Here is a 23,698-nt window from a genome sequence, read left to right as displayed (position 1 = left end):
AATGTGTTAATAAAATAAAATTCGCAAAATTTACAAAATTGCTACTTCGGTGTTGTGACGGACGCCAATGTTAGTGCCATTACTCTGTTTATTTATTCGCGAAGCATAATTCTAGATTTGAAAATTTAATTTGTCATAATATATTTTATGTTGAGATTTTGATAACATGCTTCAATTTGAATGGCAGCCTTCACGCGATGCCTATAAGCTCCAGAATCCATTAACAGCAGAGGCAATACCGTCTTTACCATAAGGGCACACGGGGCCCGTGCCCAGGGCCCCCATTCTCAGGGGGCCCCGAAAGACCGACAATTTCTCTCACACGTTTATTCTCAAAACATTTTTGTCGGGCACGTTACACTTTTTTCACAAATCAGTAATCAGAAGGTATTTACAAGGCATATACTATGCCTATAATAGAAGATTTTGCTCAACAGAAATCCCGAAAAAAACCGTTATCGATATCGTAACCAAAAAACCAGCAGCATTCTAATATCATTAATGACATATTATATCATACTGTATTTGATTACCTACAATATATGGTCATACTCAGTAAAAAAATGTTATTATAATTCGCTTTTTTTACTTTCCCAAAGGGCCTCAAATTCTTGTGTGCCCAAGGGCCCCATCCTAGTTTAAGACGTCCCTGAGCAGAGGGGCAGAGCTGGTCGACGCATCAAATAAATTCAAATCGTAACTCACTATGTCACTTACTTGATTTATATTATTATTACTAGATGATGACCGAGCTTTGCTCGGTATTTTTTTTGTTTGTTAAATAATGTAAATAAACAATTAATTTTCTTGGTCTAGCTTTAAACCAAACGCTCATTGGCTTCGAGTGGCTTAACAACGCCATCTGCTGGAATAGCTTTAATGTTATTGTGTCATTGAAGCAGTTAGTTGCTCTCAATTATTAAAAATAGTATTATTATTCGCCAATAGATGTCGGGAAGGGTCATAAAGTTGATTATCGATAAAGTTGATTATTGAAAACACGAATAAAACAACATTTTCTGAAAATAAATCGTAGCTAAATCGATTTATCGCCCCCAAAATCCCATGTATACTAAATTTTATGAAAATCGTTGGAGCCCTTTCCGAGATTCAGATTATATATACCTAGTCAGGTCATAAATTCTGTCACATGTTTAATGTAAAATAATTGAAACAAGTTTATTCATTATGTAACCATTTATATACCAAAACGAACTTAACAAAACATAGATTCTTATGACACTAAAGTTTATTCAAAATGACCTCCGTGATATTGAATACAGGCCTTCAATCCGCGCGGTCAGTCGTCTATCGCAGCACGAACGAGGTCCATGTCAATATCGGCGGCTGCCTTAATCAAGGATGTCTTGAGTGACTCCAAATTGGGATGAGGCTTTGAGCACGCCTTTTCCTCCAAGTGTTGCCATATCTTGTAATCTAACGGATTCAAATCTGGACTGGAGGAGGGCCAGTCTTCGTGCCGGATGAAGTCGATTTCACGCGCCGCCAGCCAGTCTTGTGTGCTCTTCGCTCTATGAGCTGGCGCCGAATCTTGTTGGAATACCCAGTGCCTGTTATTGAACATGGTATGAGAAACAGGTTCCACAAGGTTCGTCAGGACTGTATTTTGATACACAACTGCATTCGTTTTTACACCTTTCTCACAAAAATGTACCTCTGTTAAGCCCCAATAAGAAACTCCCAACCATACCATGAGCGAGAATGGAAAATGACCTCGTTGGACACGCGGAATACGTTTGCTCGCTTCTTCACTACTGTGTGCGTACACCTTATCATTTTGTTTGTTGTAGTTCTCTTCTACGGTAAAAATTTTTTCATCCGAAAAAAGAATTTCCCGATATTTTTTTCCCGCGTACCGCTTCAATAAAGCGCGGCATCTCTTCATTCTCAGGTCCATTAGACGAGCATTCAAACGATGTCCTGTATTTCTTCGATATGCCCGAAGCCCTAAGTCTTCATTTAACACTCTTTTCACCGTGGTTCTGCTTAACCCCATCTGAAGGGCCAACAGTTTCTGCTTACGTTTGGGATTTCTTTGAATTCGCGCCTTCACAGCTTTTATCACTGCTGGAGTCCTAACAGACCGAGGGCGACCACTTCTTGACATGTCATCTACACTAGAGTCTTCATTGTATCGTTTGATGGTATGATAAACGAATCTTTTGGTTATATTCAAAATTTTCAGTATGTTAAAAATTTGAATTGGCGCGTAACCGCAACGATGCAACGCAATAACTGCAACACGGTCTTCTTTAAGCGTCCACTCCTTTAAAAATGAGTAAAATTCTAAAAGTATACATTTTTATTTTCATGAACAATTCGAAATTCGAATTCAATAAACTTTTTTGTGGCCAGCATTCTAAAAGAAAAGTTTTTACTGTGTGACAATACTTATGACCTGACTAGTTATATACAAGAATTGCTCGTTTATAGGTATAAGATAGATGCCCTTGTAAGCATATCGTCAGTGTAAAAATTCCAAAAATATATCAGATACATTCTAGTGAATAACGATGATTTTCCTTAACAGGGGAGGGTCGGGTTGCAAAACTGTAAAGGTGACACGCGCTAATATAGGTTTCACCTTAACGACTGGAGAGAGCCGAGGTCAGCGTGCTGTGTCATGCGTTACTAAGTGTCTCGCAAGCGGATTAGTAACGCACGACACAATACTGAAGGTTAAAAGACCCTGTAGTCTTTAAAGGTCAAGCTATTCAGATTATTCTCGTTGCAAAAAATAAATATATCTAATATATAAAATTCTCGTGTCACACTGTTCGTTCCCATACTCCTCCGAAACCGCTGGACCGATTCTCATGAATTTTTTTATGCATATTCAGTAAGCCTGAGAATCGGCTACTATCTATTTTTCATACCCCTAAGTGATTAGGGTTGTCCACACCTAACATATTTTTTTTATTTGGTTTTTTTTTTGTTATAGTGAGGTATTATGTGGGTGAATGAAGTTTTGTTATTTTTATTATATATTCCCTCATCGTTCACAGCACTACATACCTCTTTCACTCATTTACCACATCCTTACACACTTACAATAAGTTAGTTTTTTTTTTTACACTAGAAATTCCCTAGAAATCTTATATATGGCAAAACAATGTTTGCCGGGTCAGCTAGTATATATATATAAACTGACATTTTAAAACAAAAAAAGGTTTTAAGCTTTAGAATTATGTACGGTAAGTGAATGTAAGTTTCAATTTGTCCGTATAGCAAAATCTGGTATCAAACATACATATACATCGATCAGTTCCTATGAAACCATACGAAGCGCTCGGATCATTACTCGCCTGCCCGTTATTAAATTATTAAACAATGTCTAAAATAGTATATTACAAAGTCAACAATAATTTAGTAAATATACAAATTTTAATTTTACCTTTAAAATGTAATCCTGGATGAAAATCCATGAGACCTCACCACTGCTTGGGATTGAAAAAAATCGTTAACGCAAATATTTGCTTGCTTACTTGTTTACGTTTTTAGAAAAAGCACCTCATTCCCTAAACTATACTGACTGATTGCCGAAGTCTCCGGTAACAGCTAGTTAAATACAAGCAAAAGCCAATCACTGGGATTTGTGACGACTTATGACACTAACAGTAGAACTCGAAGTTGGAAGTGATTCCACAGTTTTAAATTTATATACATATTGACAGTGGGCAATGGTGAGTTAAATTTAGGCATGTTAATATCCAAACTTTAGAATGAGGATCGCCTCACCGTGCCCTTATTCTGTTTTGGAGGAGTTCTGTTTCAGCTGAGATTCGGAGGCGGGTTGTAGAAAGACATGGACTTTTAGGCGGTTCATCTCAGACATACCTCAGTCCCCATGAATTGACGAGATTCTGACGACTTCCTCTTGACCCTAAACAAAATCTGAATTTACTTTAAATGCATTAGATAATTACAAATGACGAATGCTAATATTTTTTAATTACTTTAATTGCTTTTTTCCGTTTTAAAAAGCACGATTTAGCTATAATTTACTCAGATCAATTTTTATCAATAATTCGATGAATTCTGAAAATTCTATGGCGGAATGACCTGAGTGACAAATTTGGTTCTAATTTAAGCCGTTGCACCTTACTTACGCTAACGTGTAGTTGTAGAACACATTTGCCCCTGAAAGCCGACATGGCGACAAAATCACAAAAGTAAGACAAATTCAAAACAACTAGAGCCGATATAGATTTTTAATTAGCGACATAAATAAGAACCCGATCGGGAATAAAATGAAAAGATAAAGTACACTTGAAAACATCTCATCGAGAAACTTTCCGGAAACTTTGATACTGCGGTACATTTTCTTGAAATTAAACTTTTGTTTCTTGCACTTCTTAATAGGGTTTTGTGCTTCGAAAGTTTTGTGATCCTTCGTTTTTGCAGCTCGGTTAATTAACGGGATCCGCCGGGGGACCTATAAAATTACCTTTCATTTATTTATTTACTAGCATCAGAAACAGTTGGTCTTTGTCGAAGAAACCTTTGCTTAGCGGTTGTCGTAGTTACTGATTGATTTTAAATCAAGAATACACTTTTATCGTTTTATTAGGAGAATAAATTCAGTACCTATTTCGTGTCACGTGATGCATTTGATATTTAGCAGAATTCATCCCTCAGAGGTTATAGATACGTACTAACAAGAAAGACTGTAGTTATTTAAAGTATAATAAAGGCCTTGAATGGCCTTGGACAATATCAATTTATCTTACGCTACGTTATGTCAATTTGTCTATGTTATGTTTACTTTTCAAAGTGCTATACGTTAAAACATTATGTTTTACTGTAGTAATTATGTACAAGGATTCATATATTCTTTGAAAAGTGAAGTGCAAACTGCTTTCAGACGTCATTTCTCCACAATACCACACCCGCAGCGGTCTCGAGATATTCCCGCACAATACGAGCGCGTGTTTGTTTATACGTTTGCATGTTGAATCACATCACGAGCTTGTCTGCCTCTAGAAATTAATTTAATTATCACACTCTGTTATCGGATGTGTACCTTTGAATTCATTCCAATACGTCGCGAAATCCGTACCATAATATCTAAAGTGGTATTTTATGAAGGCGGATAACTCTCCTTGGCACAAGTAAGAGCATTAAAGGCTTATAATAAATTATTTCAAACCTAATCCGAACAACAGACTTTAGGCTCTGGTTGCCAGAGATATGCTTTATCATTTATTAGTTCAATTGCTTAATTTCAAATTACTACGCCACTTTTTTGTCGGTATTAAATTTTTTACTAATTCAAAATATTGATAAGCCAGCAAATTATATGTAGCAATACTATAATAGGACTTAAATGAGAAGATTCTATAGAATTTTTTTGCAATTTCTATGTGCAAAGCAATGCAGGTTACGGAATGTGGTCGCTCTAATTTACTAGAGATTGTATTAGCAATGAGCCCAATCGACATGCCCTGGACATGGAAAAGTTAAGATACCAAGATAGCGACAGATTCCGGAGCCTGATATGTCAAACGCCTGACAATTAAATGATCAAGTGAACATAAGCATCACGAGATACCAGTTTTCAAATATAACATACTTTAAAAGAAAAGAAAGAGGTTTTAATTTCGGACGCATAATCCTTTTATCTACATATATACGTAACACGTAGTCATGAACAACTTCCACATGAAGGAATAACATCGCGTTATAAAAATTGAACTCTAAAATCAAAATTTATTAGTTTGCGTTTTCTCTGTACCTTGCGCGGTTATGCCTGTCTCCGCCACGAAATGATAAAATATTGCAGTTTGAAAGGCCAAGACGTCTTTCTATTCTATGATAGTAACTACCGCAAATTTATCAAAGAAATCCATCCCGTTCTGAAATGGTTCTCGTGCGAAATACAGTTTTCTTAAAAGCTATATTTCTCTCGTGTGCACTCAAATAAAAGTAGTTTAACAGTATTGGAAATGGCTCCGTCAACTCTACGTATTATTACATCTCAGTTCACTCAACGATCCTCAATCGAACCTGTGAGTGAACATTCACTGACTTCTTTGCGGATTATCTTTTATTTATTGGTTTAATAACACGGATGATACTGAAGCCAGCTATTTATTCTTGTCATGTCTTTATCAATTTCGATCTACAAACAGATGTATTATGTTTTATATGAAAATGTGTTTTAAGAACTAATTACAAACAAAGTTTCAAATATTTTTTTTACTTTTTATATCTGGTGATAGTTTTGTTTGTAACGAACTTAGTATTACTTATGTCATTTGCTGTCAAATGCGCAACTCTTTCGGTCCAATATTTTGGCTTGCAAACTATAGAATAAGTATAATAACAAGATGTACTCAAAATAAGATGAGGGATACAAAATAATATTGTATGTATATCAAGGGATAATCTCCTCTTCAAAATTATTTATAAGAATGAAAGTGTACTTAAGAACAGTGCAACTTCGAGACATTACGAGACAAGACATTTTTCAATGTATCATCATAAGCGTTTCTAGAACGAAGTCGTCAAGAGTGGAAAGTTTGTTTATTTTGTAAGCTTTATCCTCTAAAACGCAATGCACCCATGCAATATTTTCATATGCAAATTTAATTTTATGTTTGGGTATACTTTGCCATTACCACTCGTGAAAACGGCATACAGTTTAAATCATGCGAGCTTATAAATCAAATCATTTTTTTCTTGTTTAAGGTATTACTGGCCAAGGTTCCACTGTTGTGCAGACTACTTGACTTCTTCAAGGCTATGCGATGCTGGTAAAAATAAGCTTGTCTAACTTCTACTTTTTAAGTGCAGTACTATTATCGTTTTGAACGATAAATTTCTTAATCGACCTACAAAGTGAAAGATACTATGGTATATCGACGGTACAAGGGAATGATATAAATGTTTTCTTCACTATATCCATACTGTTGCAATTACTTCTTTCCTATTTCTGCTGCGGAGAAATGTTTTCGTCCCTATGTTCATACTGTTGCAATTACTTCTTTCCTATTTCTGCCGCGGAGAAATGTTTTCGTCCCTATGTCCATACTGTTGCAATTACTTCTTTCCTATTTCTGCTGCGGAGAAATGTTTTCGTCCCTATGTTCATACTGTTGCAATTACTTCTTTCCTATTTCTGCCGCGGAGAAATGTTTTCGTCCCTATGTCCATACTGTTGCAATTACTTCTTTCCTATTTCTGCTGCGGAGAAATGTTTTTGTCACTATGTACATACTGTTGTAATTGCTTCTTTCCTATTTCTGCCACGGAGAAATGTTGTCGTCGCTATGTCCATACTGTTGCAATTACTTGTTTCCTATTTCTGCCGCGGAGAAATGTTTTCGTCGCTATGTCCATACTGTTGCAATTACTTCTTTCCAATTTCTACCGCGGAGAAATGTTTTCGTCACTATGTCCATACTGTTGCAATTACTTCTTCCCAATTTCTACCGCGGAGAAATGTTTTCGTCCCTATGTTCATACTGTTGCAATTACTTCTTTCTTATTTCTGCCGCGGAAAAATGTTTTCGTCCCTATGTGCATACTGTTGCAATTACTTCTTTCCTATTTCTGCAGCGGAGAAATGTTTTCGTCACTATGTCCATACTGTTGCAATTACTTCTTTCCTATTTCTGCAGCGGAGAAATGTTTTCGTCACTATGTCCATACTGTTGCAATTACTTCTTTTCTATTTCTGCCGCAGAGAAATGTTTTCTTCCCTATGTCCATACTGTTGCAATTAGTTCTTTCCTATTTCTGAAATTACTTAAATTGTTTTAAAATGGTTGCCGGTCAACAATAAATTTATCAAAACGAGCAGTTTCCAGCACGTATCTCAATCATTTTTTATGTAAGTTGGTATCACAGTACAATACTGTTTCGTTGGTTGGCCTTTGCAATTTTTAAAATATACTACATGTACGTGGATGTAATTCAGAATTAAAGGGGATGAGATCTGTAATGATATATGTCTCTTGATGTGATCCCGGTCGTCACGTACTTATAATACCTACTGATCAATAATTCATACGTAGTAGAAATAGTTTCATTATTTTTGTCTGAATTGTAATTTTTCAATTTAAAAATCGTTTATTTTATAAACAAATATTCTTATTGAATGGTAAAATAAATCCTACCAGTGGATCTAAGAATAGTTATAATTCTGAGAAGTCTACAGTATATTGTTATTGAAAGGCAAAATAAGCTCTACCAGTGGATCCAAGAATAGTAATATTTCTGAGAAGAATACTCAAAACCAACTCGCCAAAGATCCGGTACGTTGAAATTTGTTATTGGTATCAATGTCGCATTTATCTTTGTCTCAAGCTGAAATTTCAAGTAGCTAAAATTTCAATGCTATTTTTTCCTAAGGCATTTATGGAGATTAATTAAAACATGGTGGTCCGTGAGTTTGCTGCTTATTTACGATAAAACACCGCGCAAATTCGTACTGAAGTTTGAGACTATCACGGCTTATTTACCTCCAAAGCAAGTGCGATTCGTAAAACAATCATTTAAGATTTTATTTCAAAAACGAGCGAGCTCAAAGAACTGAACGGCCAACGATAAGAATGGCGGCATCCAGCGGAAGGATCCCTCAAAACATTCGAATGTTAAATCAAGGAATTCGTCGTGTCTTTTTTATTCCGAAGAATATTCGACCTTTGATCGTGGCTCTCTGTTGGACCTGTATTTTCGAATCATCATTGTCCGTACGTTTTTCTTTCTTTTTGTAAAATTAGCGAAACTTAAAATTTAACCAAGAATAGAAGACATAAATTAAAAGAAAAAATCAATTGAACGCAATTTCCGTTCTACCCTTCACATTAGACGGCTGTGTATTTTGATATATTGACAACAGTCGGTGTCTTCTTTAATATTGGTCTAATTAATGGAACGGAGAACTAAAGACATTTTCTGGGTGCGGCGTTTCCTTATGTACCTTAGACATACGAAATATTACGATGATCGACAATTCGATTTCGTTATTTGAGGAGTGCCCGTCAAAAAGACATGTTTATCTTCAAAAACGTAGCGTCTATTTTGCGACCTCCACTGCAGAGCTTATCTATTCTAAACTAGTGAAAACAGGTCATGCACCACTGTTTGTTCCGTTAGTTGATGATACTACATATAACAAAAACCTTCCTTGGAGTACCGACACGTATACCATGTTTCTTTAAAATAATTTGGATTAGAACCAAAACGGACCAAATCCAAGTTTGGACTGGAACCAAAACAATGGACATTAATTAAATACTAAATTTATAGCACAAGAGCACCCAGCTCAGTTTCTGTTTCGACTGTCTTTATGTTATTTCAATCTAGGCCTCTGCGCTTTTCCACGACAAGTTAAGCTATCTTGGGTTGTTGGTTTAGGCAATCGGGCCAGCCTGGGGTCTCTATTTATATTTGAACACCAACCAGACGACGGCGGACGACGTCAGCCTTTCGCTTGTTTCGGCAAGTTCAAAGATTCCACACAATATTTTTTTTCTGTCGTTTTTTATATCTTTGTCGTTTTGGTGCTGACATTTACCGTAGGCAGTTTTATTATTTTCAATTAAAATAGTACCTATCTCTTTTTCATGTCACCTCATTCTTTTCTCCCTTGATGAATGTACAGTATTCTACATTTTTTTTATTTATATTATAAAGGAATAATATATTACAAGGTCAGAATCGAAACACACCCATTTAAAAATTAGAAAGCAAATAAAATTACGAATATCATACGTAGGTCTTTGTTGAGTTACACGTTACAAAATATATGTAAGTACGCATGCGCTAAAAATATGGGAGCATGCATGCTAATTTATTAAAACATTTATCCGGGAGCGTCAGTGATAAAAATATTATCCTCCTTGTCGGGAAGTCGGTTAGTCAGAATGTAGGTTTCTGTATTTTTATGCACTGTACTCGGAATTCTAAGTTTATTTAAGAAAAATAAATGTAATAATAAGAATAAAAATGTAATATAATATAATAATATGTTAAATATTTCAAATAACAAACTCATTCATGGTGTAGCGAGTAGGCAAGTACTCGCACACGACTAAAAGCAGTAAAAAAACAGCATAAACATTTTTTTGTTATTCCTACCTGTGCTGATAGTCTTGAGAGGCTATTTCAGCTTTACCCTAGCATGTAGTTGAGCTCACGGGACTTAAGCCGGAAGTGTTGCTAACACTGGCCCTATCAAGAGCAGTGCTTCGCAGAATCTACCACCGGATCGGAAACGCGACCCACTGAGAAGATCCGGCGAGAAACTCAGTGGGCTGTGTTTATGTATTAATTGACTCGTCGAGCCCTTCGTCGCAAGCGACGGGTCCGACGAGGCCGGTGACCAGATTAACGCAGCTCAATTAGCTTCCTATTTATATGTAAGTGCGTGTTGTTATTATTTTCATTCATTGCGCTTTATAAAGTTGACCTGACCAATGCACGTAAAAAAAACTGGCCATTGTTTCTTTTGTGCACTGCTTGCACATGTCAGATTTGTTTATTTAAATTTATTTATTTAAATGCAAAACAATAAACTGGCTGAAGGCCTAGTACCACCAGCCACTTCAATGGCATGATTGAGTTGACGTATATAATAAATGAAAAAAGAATGCATGAAAGGGGACGGCCCATTTCAGGCCCAAAGCGGACAATAGATTAGAGAAAAAATACTTAGTGCATTAATTTTGTCATAAATAAATATGCATTTACTTTCTTCCAAATAAGCGCCACTATAGTTTACAATAAGTAGTTTAAAAAAAGTAACTCTATTGAAAAAAACAAGAATTTTATTTTTGCGGGAAAAATATTGCCAACTTCAAAACCTTTTACGTATTAAGTAAACATTTTAAGTATATAAAAAAACATATAAATAAATCATTTTAAATATTATCATTAATCAATCGATTTTAATCGATTTTAAGCACATAAAATAACATCAAAGACATACCCATTGGACTTTAAATTGTTACTATACTTGAGACCTTAGAACTTATATCTCAAGGTGGGTGGCGCATTTACGTTGTGGATGTTTGTGGGCTCCAGTAACCACTTAACACCAGGGTGGCTGTGAGATCGTCCACCCATCTAAGCAATAAAAAAAAACTTAACTTGTATTGTTATTTAAATATGTACAACTAAAACAAAAACATAAAAAATAAAATATAATGTGTACTCGTAAAAAAAAGATTAAGAAATAAATCCAATATCGGTTAAATAAAAAAAAAAAAATGATCGATATATGAATTTCATGTAATTATTTTTCTTTATACTGACAACACTGATTTTAATCTGAATGACTATCCGGCTAATAAATAAATTAAAAAAAAAAAAAAAAAATCTGACTGACTGACACTTCGCTTGCTGCTTGTGCTTGCGTTCAAAATGGATGTGTTTTGATTTTTCTTCGATTTATTTTGCTTTTATCAATAACGTTTCATACTACGGCTGAAAACCATTGTGTGAATTGTGGTTTTAACCTGACCGAGATTTAAAACCGTGTATATGCTCTCCTGTGCTATTTTTAGATGATTTACTAATTGTGTATGAAGATGAAGAAAATATAGAATAATATAAATATTTAAAGAAGTATGTGTGTTTTTTATACCCTAATAACTACAATTGAATAAAAATACATTAGGAACATCTTAAACATTAAAAAAAGAAAAGTTCTTGTAGTATTTATATAGAAAATTAACCTCAAAACGAGTTTTTTATTTTTATTATATTTTTTATAATAGTGGCGTCAATTTCAATATATTTTTTAGAAATCTAATACATTTAAGAATTTGAATCAGTCCATTTTTATAGTAATATTTAATGTCCACTTTGGGCCTAGCACACTATGGAGAGTGGGCAATCCCCTTTTCGTGGATTTTAAATATATTATGCAAAAATTCTCAACTACTTTCAATTCTTTTGTATCCTTAGATGTTTGTACTGTAAAGAGAGAGAGGCCACGCATGTCGACACTGTTTGGTTTAGAAACTTAACTGAAGAGGTTTTTATAGAAACAACGAACACCGTGTTTTTTCAATACTATTCTAAGGTTTTCAGTGCGTTCTACAAACTTGCAACGTAAATGATTTTTCGTTAAACACGTAAAACTAACTACTTCGTAAAACTACGAAAATAAAATCCTACATTCCATCTTTAAATACGAAAAATTTTTAAATTTCTACGCTCAGTATTTATTTGTGGATTTTGATGTAGGTACATATATGTATATATTATATGTGCCGGGCCGGCGCGGCGCGTGCCTGTGACGGCGAGATTCCATTCGACATGATCTAACTTATTCAAACGTTACATTTCGACTGAGAAATATCCGATACATTTCTGCGATGGTTCGGATCCGGTTTCCCCTTTGTACTCCACAGCGGTTATGCGAGTCGATGAAACGTGTTGTACCCACACAGAGCCAGCAATGGAAGTCACACAGATAACGTTCATCCGTCTTTATGCCGCGTGACTAAACTCGCAAAATTATTATTACCACCAAATTACTATTAACACCAAACATACCAACACTTACTGGGACCTATTTTTACCATAGCGGGTCGATAACGGTATACGACAAGTATTACTCAAATTAAACAAAACAAACAAAAGTATATAATAAGTATGTCGTGGATAACGACTTTTAGTAATATTAAGACGGTGGTTTTGATTATTATTTTAAATGATGAAATGTTGTTTTGATAAATATCACATAATGAAGGGTAGACTCCGTAACACCACAGTATAAAATGGCGGTACGTGGACAGAGTCGTGGCATTCCGTGTCAGACAGTTATTCCGTCCGTCTCAGTCAGTGAGTCTCTGACAATCAGTCAGTCAGTCAGTCAGTCTGTCGGTATGTGCAACGAAACTGTCGGTTTACCCTGTCATTGTGAAAGTTGTGTGTGTTGAGTTACAATAATTATTATTGAAATGTTTTATTGACTAAACTGAGTTCAATCGAATACGAGTGATGACGGAACCTATCGCTCAGCCATCCCTGACGTGTGCCGACAAGTATAACTGTAGATTAATTGTTAAGAAAAAGTTAAGTCAAATGTGCAAAAGCAATAAGATGATACGTGCATTTTTAATGCAAAAGTTCAAAATGGGTCATTTGATACATTATGGTGGTATGTTTAGTGTTAAACATTAGACACTGAATTTTTTTTATTGTTTGATTGAGCACGTCCACGCTCACGACCCACATGGTGTTAAGTGGTCACTGGAGCCCATAGACATCTACAACGTAAATGAGCCACCACCTTGAGATAAAGTTCTAAGGTCTCAGTATAGTTACAACGGCTACCCTATCCATCAAACCGAAACACATTGCTGCTTCATGGCAGAAATAGGCGGGGTGGTGGTACCTACTCGTGCGGACTCACAAGAGGTCCTACCACCAGTAAAATATGATTGGCATTTAAGTAGATAGTCAAACCGAGAAATAATTCCGATCCGACTTCTAATGAACTAAGTACACACACGCTTATTTACCATCGCCAAGTAAAAGTTCGTTTATATTATTAATATTTGGAAACTAAATTTTGAAACCGCCAATTCAATTTTGTCGATTGTTTGTTTTGTGTTAATTCGAAAATACTGTACAGATCGAAATGTTGCCATGAAATAATAATACGGAGCATCGGAAATACATTTTGGATGCAAATTAATTTATGAAAAGCCAAACCGCAGGTCATTAATGTTCTCATTTATGAACTCGGTGATTACTATGCGGTAATTAGTCAACGCGATTGTTATAGTACATAATACCACGAGAGCGCAATTTATATATATATATATATATATATATATATATATATATATATATATATATATATATATATATATATATATATATATATATATATATATATATATATATATATATATAATAGAAAACGAAAAAAAAAAATCTTTTTAGTCCCTTGTAAAAAAAATTTATTATATTTTATTGCTTAGATGGGCGGACGAGGTTTCAACCCACCTGGTGTTAAGTAGTTACTGGGGCCCATAGACTTCTATGACGTAAATGCGCCACCCACCATTGAGATATAAGTTCTAAGGTCTCAGTATAGTTACAAACGGCTGCACCACCCTTCAAACCGAAACGCATTACTGCTTCACGGCAGAAATAGGCAGGGTGATGGTGCGGAGTCAGAAGAGGTCCCACCAGTAAAAAAAAAAAGTTGCTTATGAAAAAATTGGTGGTAGACCGATTTTCTTAGACTTGTAAACGGGTAAGTTATGTGATGTTAGTTGATTCGACTGTGTATAGAGTTCCGTTCGCTCGCAGCCGATATCCAAACAACATACGACAGGAAACCGTTCAATACAATACGCTTAGTTAAATACGGAGCACACAAGTCGCTTCTTACGTAAAATAATTTATGTACATCTTTTTATAGCCGTTTATAGGCAGAAGAGCATAGAGCTTACGTTATGGTGAGTTCTACAGTCGCTCAATGAACGTCAGCAATGCCTCTGTCATCGTTCTCGTCGAACCCGTCGCTTGCGACGAAGGGCTCGACGAGTAAATTAATCTTCAGACACAGCCCACCGAGTTTCTCGCCGGATCTTCTCAGTGGGTCGCGTTTCCGATCCGGTGGTAGATTCTGCGAAGCATGGCTCTTGCTAGGGTTCGTGTTAGCAACGTCGTCAGGTTTAAGCCCCGTGAGCTCACCTACTAGTTAAGGTTACACTGAAATAGCCTCTCAAGGCTCTCAGCATAGGTAGGAAAAAAAGGAGCAATGCCAGGAGCACAGCCAAGTACAAGATTTACATAACCATATTATCAATATCCCGCAAAACGTTCAATCATTATCTATACATAGGTTTAGGAAAACTACCAAGGAACGTGCAGTGAAGCATGCTGAAATGATAATTCAGCACATGAGGAATCTGATTATCGAACACGCAACGTTGCATCGACATAATCAAAGGTGTTATTTACGTTCTGAGATCGCGGGCCAACAGCTCAGCATAGTTGAACGCAAACTATGTGTGAAGACATCGCCAATAATGTTGACGAAATAACCGATAGTCATTGGACCAATATTAAATAACTACAAACTAGTCAATAATCAGTATGAACTACGAGTATTAATAACATTAAAAAAACAATAAGCGAAGGTTTTCTATATCTATATCTAAACTAATATTATAAAGAGGAAAGATTTGTTTGTTTGTTTGTTTCGAATAGGCTCCGAAACTACTGGACCGATTTGAAAAATTCTTTTTCCATTAGAAGCCGACATTGTCCCTGATAGGCTACTTTTTTTAATTTTTTTTTTTTTTTTGCTTTCATTTGTGTTTTAATGTTTCCGAAGCGAAGCGAGGGCGGTTCGCTAGTAAATTTATAAAAATCTTTAAAGTACATTTATGATATCGATTTAAAAAAGCTAAATTGTTTATGTTGAATCTTTAGCATTTTTGAGTTCATAATTATTTCCGCAATGATCACTGATATGTTGTGTTTTTTTTTTGTTAATTTTAAGATTTATTCATCACGGCTGTCGGGTGTAGTGGTAAGTGACATGGTCACTACATAAGGGGGTCGCAGGTTCGAATCCCGCCAAGGGAAGATATTTATATGATAAATATAAATGTCTTTTCCAGGGTTATGGATGTATATTAAATAAATGTATGTGTATAATAAAAATCTTACATTTATTTCCGTTATCTGGTACCTTTTTTTTTTATTGCTTAGATGGGTGGTCGAGCTCACAGCCCACCTGGTGTTAAGTGGTTACTGGAGCCCATAGACATCCACAACGTAAATGCGCCACCCACCTTTAAACCTTGTAACACAAGTTCTTTACGAACTTATCACGGGACCAGTTAACATGGCGTGATCGTTAGTAAATATTTATTTATTTATTTATTACACTAACAAGTACATCAAACATAGCATTCTGCATTTCAATCGCCTAACCTTCTATTTATTCTCAGATACAAGAAATCTAAACGAACACCGACTTGTTTAAAATGCTAAGGCAAAAAAAAGGTAAGCGTGACATTAAATCTTAAAATTAGGTTTAATTACGTAAGCGACTCGAGATAACCGAAACAAAAAATGGCGGGCAATTTAAAAAAAAATTATACGATCAGTTTAAAAAGCAAACATTTACAGAAGTAATAACAAAGTTAAATGACCATTCGTGTTGTACGCAGCGAGGTGGAACTACGCTAATGACCCGGTGTGCTCGGGACCAACTTCTAGAATATTCTCTGCGGGAGGAAATTTAACGCATTCATCCCGACAGCGCTGTCTGCCGCAAGCTACTTTAGTTTGGGCTAGTTTCTTATTTATGCCACTGCTGAATCTATTTTAAAGCGGAGGTTTCAGGGCTAGTTGCACTTCGGGAGTTCATATCTGGATGGATTGATATTGCAAGCTTAGATTAGTCGTTGCCAATTTTATCAAGACATTTTTTTTATCATCGAAGTATCCAGTCTACAGGATAATGAGCGTTCACCATCGCTCATGGACGACAGAAGTGAGAGGAGCATAGCCAAGCCCTAAATCATGGGGCCCATACCGTTGCGGAATCTTTTCCTTTCTCTTTTGAGGAGGAACATTTCATACAGCGTGAGGAAAAGATGCGAATGAATGAAATGGATCTTAATAAGATACTAATTAAAACGAATAAATAAAAAAATTCAGCGACGTAGCATGGACAGTAATAGAAGTATATAAATACATATATTTGTTCGCGAGGGCTTAAAGAGAGAAACTAAACGTCACACAAAACAACGTAACAACAAACAAAATTGAACTTAAACATCCATTACACTGTGTACATAATCCGATGCTAAGGCAAGGTATACCGACTGAGCTGAAGAACAGATGTTTACAAAGTGCAATCAACCACTTGTTCGATCAAGTTTGCTGTGGACAAGCAATCCAACGGCTTCAAGCAAGCGTCACAAGTAAGTCGTCCCTGAAACTCAAACAGATCGCTTCACCATCCACTCCATACTGCATTCGTTCCCGATGGAATTAATATATAGACGCTCATACTTTTCTCATAGAATCGTATATTTATTTATTGTATACCAACATATACACATTATATCAACACAACATGATAACAATTAACAAACGCAATAGACTCAGAGATGTCTTATATAATGAAAATGCAAATTGAATAAACACTAACATGTTATCGAGCAACAGTTCCGGCCTCACATAATAAATTATTTACGAACTTAGGAAATATATACAACTTATTATTCTTATAATATAATTAGTAATTTCATCATCAAGTAAATAGTTCATTCATATTTCTTTATACTTATAATATTTTATTGGCGCCTTCCGCTTGACAGCTTCCGGCGCAATAAGCCTTAATGTTATTTGTTACATAATTCGATATTATTAAATAATAATTGTACGTAAATAATCAGCAGAATAATTAAGATGAACAATGCTTAATATTACCTACTCAGTTTGTATTAAAATAGGTCAAGATGATTGTATAAATACCGACGGTTAGCATATCTCTGTTACATTCGTATTCTACCCACCGTAACGTGTACTAAAGAGAATATATTATTTCGTGTGGATGTAAATTGTCTCAATTGTCGCCGCCACCCTGAGGATCCGTTTATAAACATAATTACAGGTATCGACTATATTTAATGGTGAAACATGCTTTATTAAGAACTATAAAAAAATAATATTGCAAATCTATATTATACTAGAGGTCCCGCAGTAGTCGAAATTCGACTATAATTAATCGGAATTGTAAGTTTGTATACTATTATGATTGTATTTTGTACTTCTATAATCACAAACTTCGCCATGGCCACCCTATAAAAAATATCAATAAAGTCAAACAATATTTAATCTATTCTCAATTTGACAATAAATAGTATACATGCGTGTGTGCGTCAAATACATGGTATGTCGTGTGTGTAATGTTTTCTTTATTGATTTAATGTATATTTTATGCATTATTTAAAAAAATATTAGTTTTGTGCACTTCTTTTCTATAATCTCTATAAGTGTGGAAAATTTCATACTCCGCGCAATTTTCGTAAAAAGGAATACAAAGTTTTTGCTTCATGTATTAATATATAGATGTACGAAATTATTAAAGTTGCAAAGAGCTGCAAACAGTACCAAACAAAAAGTTATAAAGAATTTTGCTGTTCATTTTTAGGGTAGCACCTAGGACTCCTATGAGCTTGAACTTAGAGCTCTAGAATCCCTTGATGGCACTAATGGCGCAGACAAGTTCAGAAGTGAAGGTAAGGGATGTCACGGGAACAATAGGTTGATCGTGCGTCTTCGATCCCATATTATATTTATTTTAGGTTGTTTGTTAGAAGATTGATGGGCATTTAGTACCTGCCTATTCTAGTAGCCTCGGGAGGTTATTCTAGATTCACCGAACTAGTAAGTGAGCTCACAGGGCTCATGCCAAGAGTGTTGCTAACACTGACTCTAGCAAGAGCAGTGCTTTGAGAATCTACCACTCGGGGACTGCCGCGGTAAAGCTATTAGCATTTTTTATCAACTTATGCAATTATAATTAGCCAAAAATAATTTAATAGTAAAACAATAAAAAATAAGACCACGCTATATTTATAAACATTAACAAAAGCAAATCATTAACTGAGAGAAATGGGCAGACTTTTCATGATGCGCATGCAGTGCGTCATCACGCCGCGCCCTTATTCACGCGCGAGCGAACGCGAGCTACATGGTAGGCGGAGTGTTGGGTGTTGGGTTTTATTTTCGTTATGGAATTTCTTGATTCGGTCGCCGCGCTCAAAGCCCCCGATAAAAGCTATGCAAAGCTTAAAAGAAAAAAAACTCACCAACCGCGCGATGATTATCTTAAACAATATATATAATTAATATTATTATGTTTTTTTTTTTAAATTATGTAACTGTATTCTATCCTATAACTTAACGAACTGATTATTAAAAATCAATAGACATAATAGTAGAATAGTAGACCAGACGATGAGTCGTGTTTCTGACAGTTCATTTAAACTTTACGAAACGTTTAACTTCGAATGAATAGATAGATATACTTGTATAATATATTATATTATTCTGTGCTGATGTAAGATGTAAGGTTACTTTAATTATGTGTTTATTATTCAACAGAACAATAAAAATCGCGTAAGTTAACAGTATGTAATCATGGCGAGGCTTGTTACGTTTTGGATATTATTGGCTTAGTAGGTAGACGAGCATACGGCACTTCTGATGGTGAGTGGTTACCGTCGCCCGTGGACTTCAACAATTCCAAGGGCAGAGCCAAGCCATTGCCTGCCTAAATAACTACTACTAATAATAATAAATCTAATAGTACTAAATCATACTGATACTAATTCGAAATCACACAAAGCCAGAGACACTAAACACTAATATGGTCAGATGGTATAATTGAATTAAAAACTATTATGCAGAGGTCGAACCTATTTCTATTTCTAGCTTACAACCTTCGATAAAGAAGTTTAATATTCAATGCAATGTACCAATCAGAGTCCAATTACGCGATTGGACCTATTGATCCGTTCAACTATTATGCACTATGTACAGCAGAATCGATTTATATACTAAGATAGCGACTAACATCTATAGTGCACGGTTATCTCGGCAACGCAAGCTCTCCGATCAATAGCCGACAAAGAGAATTAAACCATTATCTTAGAGCCGTCTCCATTAAGCATACACACCTACGACATTACATTAATTACCGTTATTGTAATTGAGATTAGTCTAATTATACTGGATACATCATTTGATATGCATCGTAATACATTGTGTAATTTTCATATTGACGAAAATTTTTATTCGGTATGTTAGGCGGTAAACGTTGACATTAATCGGGACTCTGTACTCCTACGAATTTTAACTAAACAAATTCTATAAATAATGGGAACACGCTAATAGTATAATACTGTAGTCAGCCTAGCATTAGCATTCGTCTAAGCTCGGGATAATTAATTATCTGTATTCTAATAAAAATTGTGTAGGATTAATTAGACGCAAAACTATCTCAATTTTAACTTTAAGACAGTTAAAACAAACCTATACAATCGGGATTAAGAGTTCCAATAACAATAGACAAATACATTTATCCCTATAGCGATCGGTTCTAAACAACAAAGGTCAAAAGTAAAGAAAAAGTAATGTTTTAGGTAAATAACTTTCTGAGAATTAATTAAAGGAAAATTACAGTGAACACTGGTCTTATACAGGGAATAATTGCAATCTTATTATGTGAAATTGTTTTATTTTTCCAGAAGAGAGATTTGTCTCACAATATAGACAAAAAGAACAAAATAAGTCGTAATTTTTTTTTAATGGAACTAAATACCTAAATGATAATTTCTTACGGTAATTATCATGTTTATTACGTAGGTAAAGTACAAAGTTTGGGAGTCTCTTTTCCTTGTTTTTTTATTTCATAAGCTAAAACGACGTTCAATTATATCGGATATAAGGAAGTATTTAATCAGTCGTATTATTTGGTTTTACAGTGAAAGGTTGTTAAAATTTATTTATACGTAGAATTAATAAATGTAAAAAAAAACTGACTCAATGGCGTGCAATTGGAGAGGCCTCTGTCCCGCACTGGGCTGCTATGGGCTGATGACGTGATGTGCTGATGATGCGTAGACGAGCGAACATCCTCACAGGCGATCTCGAGTTTAGTGCTTAATGGAACCCATAGACATGACAAAGTGAATGCCAAAGTCAGATTCTCAATTTGACTGTATGTATATGTAACTATACTGAGACCTTAGAACCTATACCTCAGGGTGGGTGGCGCATTTGCGTTGTAGATGTCTATGGACTGCTGCAGCTGAGATCCTTGAGAGGCTATTTCAGCATAACCTTAACTAGTAGGTGAGCTCACGGGGCTCAAATCTGACGACGTTGCTAACACGAACCCTAGCAAGAGCCGTGCTTCGCAGAATCTACCACCGGATCGGAAACGCGACCCACTGAGAAGATCCGGTGAGAAACTCAGTGGGCTGTGTCTGACGAGATGGTGGTACGTACCCGCGCGGGCTTGTCATGCGCTATTAAACGCCATTTAGTAATCGGTATAAATAAAAAACAATAATAAGGACTTTATTTTCCATTTCCCTTAAATAACATGGTAAATCTAAACGTTGGCTCTCATTTCTTAGTAGTTATACGTATATTATATATTTCTTAAAATCTAAATTAGTACGTTTTTCGGTATACGGACCCCTCCACGAGTGATCACAATACGTTGGCATAATACTCAGAGAGCGCGGTGGCTGCCCATACTACGTTTCCTACCTTCATCATCATCATCATCATCAGCCTATAGCAGTCCACTGCTGGACATGGGCCTCTCTAATTGTCCCAATTATACCTTACTTCCTTTGCTATTAATACTTGATGACAACAAGTATTGTGAACGCAAACTGATTGGTGACACCGACATTACATGTCTGCGGCGGCTTTTATTTTTATTTTATTTTTTACTGCTTAGATGGGCGGACGAGCTCACAGCCCACCTGGTGTTAAGTGGTTACTGGAGCCTATGGACATCTACAACGTAAATGCGCCACCCACCATGAGATATAAGTTCTAAGGTCTCAATATAGTTACAGCGGCTGCCCCACCCTTCAAACTGAAACGCATTACGGCAGAAATAGGCAGGGTGGTGGTACCTACCCGTGCGGACTCACAAGAGGTCCTACCACCAGCATATACCACGTGCTCGCCCTTCGATACCGTCAGCTGCGCCATTTTGTTACAAAGCACCTTGCATTCATCTTCAACACAATAACCCACTGAGCTTGACCTAGATACGATTCCGGGCGGTACTTGCATGATGCATACTTTATTCATTTTTATGTCTATATGATAACACCACTTTCAGGCTCAAGACGATTCCGAGGATGGAACTCTGTCGCTGTAATGTACAAGCTACTGCATAAATTGTGTTCTAAAGTCAAAACAGGAAGGTGCATAATGTTTTATTAAAAAAACTCGAGTGCTTGAAATTCGCAGCGAAATTCTCTGCGCGTTTTGAATATGCGTTTTACGAGGCTTAAACACAGAGCTCGCGTTGCAGAGAGCACAGTAATTAGCGGACGGTAACTCCGACAGAGCTTTAAAGGTTGCCGTTTGATACTATAATTGGAATTAGAAGGTGTCAAATGACAAAGTCAAAGGCCCGCTGCTCATTGAAATTCGTACGTAGAGCTCCAAGCCCAGGTTGATTTTGTATAATTAGTAAATTTAAATACATTTTAATTAGTGTAATTATGTGTAAATCTACATATATATGTATTGGGGCGTCAATCGAAATACAGTAGAACGTGTATTTAAGACTTTTATTGGGTTTAATAACATATAATTAAAGGAAACAGATTTCTACGTATATAGCACAGGAGTGATACGAGCCGGTGACGGCGTGCGACTAACTGAAGCAGTAATCGTCAATTTCAACCAAACAAAACTATACCAGCACGGCTCATGATCTTCGCCTATCTTAACAATATGTTTTAATAGATACTGTTTTGAATTTAATTTAGTAGTATTCGAAAACAGCCTTAACTTAAATTTATTTGCTGAGGTGGGACGTAAGTATTATTGAATAATGAAGTTATTAAGTAATGCGTGTGCGAATGACATTTCGTTGTATTGTTATTTCTAATCCGATCATATAAACAACAATTAAAAGAGTTCAACCCTAGAATGATCTGACATAAAACTACATAAGTAAAACGGTATTACCCGAAAAAACCACGAACACAAAACCAACATAAAAAGAGCAAAAAGCACACGCCAACTCGACTAAGCCAATAAAGCGAGACCTACACAATGCACACACGCCCAGACCCGACGCCGATAGGATAACATTTTCAACTTGAATTCGAAAAGCAAATGGCCACCGAGAACTTGAAGTTGATATTGGATATGCTCAGAATTTGTTTTGGCAAACGAATCCATCCGTTCCGTAAGTGAGTCGACTATTATCAAAGGCGGCAATCTGACTTTTGGACAATGATTGGTAAATCAGAAAAACGAATTATTGACTTTGTATTCCATCGGCAGTCACAAAACTCTTCGGAACGACATCTTAGATAAATAACAGGTTAACTATTAACCTTTATTTAATGCAGGTTTTGAACCGTATTCTTTGAAGGAGACGATTATATTCAAATCAATCTGTATTGACATATCAATAATTTTTTTTTGTCCAAATGCACAGATTGCCGCCTTTGATAATAGACGACTCAAGTACTTATTCTGCAACTAGTGTAAATTATAATTAATTTTTAATTAGGAAAGGCATATCACGCATATCGTCAGATGTATATGGTCACTTTGTTAGGTTAGGTTAGATTGTGAAAGGAACGTGACCCTAAAATCCGAATAAAGTAATTAGAACTCAAAGCCATTAACAATTATTGTCCTAAACTTTACTGATTAGATAGCAAGATTCCACTTATATCATATTTTATTTTGGAATCATTAATAGGGACGTACTGAATAGTTGCTCTGTACAGAAAATAACAAGTTGTTAATACCGTCGTTTTGTTATTAAATATTCATTTTACGTCATTGTACAGGGATATAAATATGTATGTTATTTTTTAATGCACAAGCTTGTAAACGAAAAAAGGCTCACCGAATCATCAAATCGGATATTAAATGATCGAACGAAGGATATTAGAAA

At 35.7% G+C, this 23,698-nt stretch overlaps 1 protein-coding gene across 3 annotated transcripts in view; it reads left to right on the top strand.

Annotated features, from left to right (window-relative positions):
• Positions 1–23,698, top strand: part of LOC101742128 (glucose transporter type 1) — a 194,716-nt gene that overhangs the window by 103,527 nt on the left and 67,491 nt on the right. The window contains exon 1 of one of the 3 annotated variants that reach the window (XM_062676620.1): positions 6,708–6,776. The exons of the other annotated variants lie outside the window; for them this stretch is intronic. The gene's annotated coding sequence lies outside the window, so the exon portion shown is untranslated. Of the gene's footprint in view, positions 1–6,707; positions 6,777–23,698 lie in introns of those variants that run through there. 3 annotated transcript variants of the gene reach the window in all.

Source organism: Bombyx mori, chromosome 1, assembly GCF_030269925.1.
Source record: "Bombyx mori chromosome 1, ASM3026992v2".
Classification (NCBI taxonomy): Eukaryota; Metazoa; Arthropoda; class Insecta; order Lepidoptera; family Bombycidae; genus Bombyx; species Bombyx mori.
This window is presented reverse-complemented; position numbering and strand designations above follow the sequence as displayed.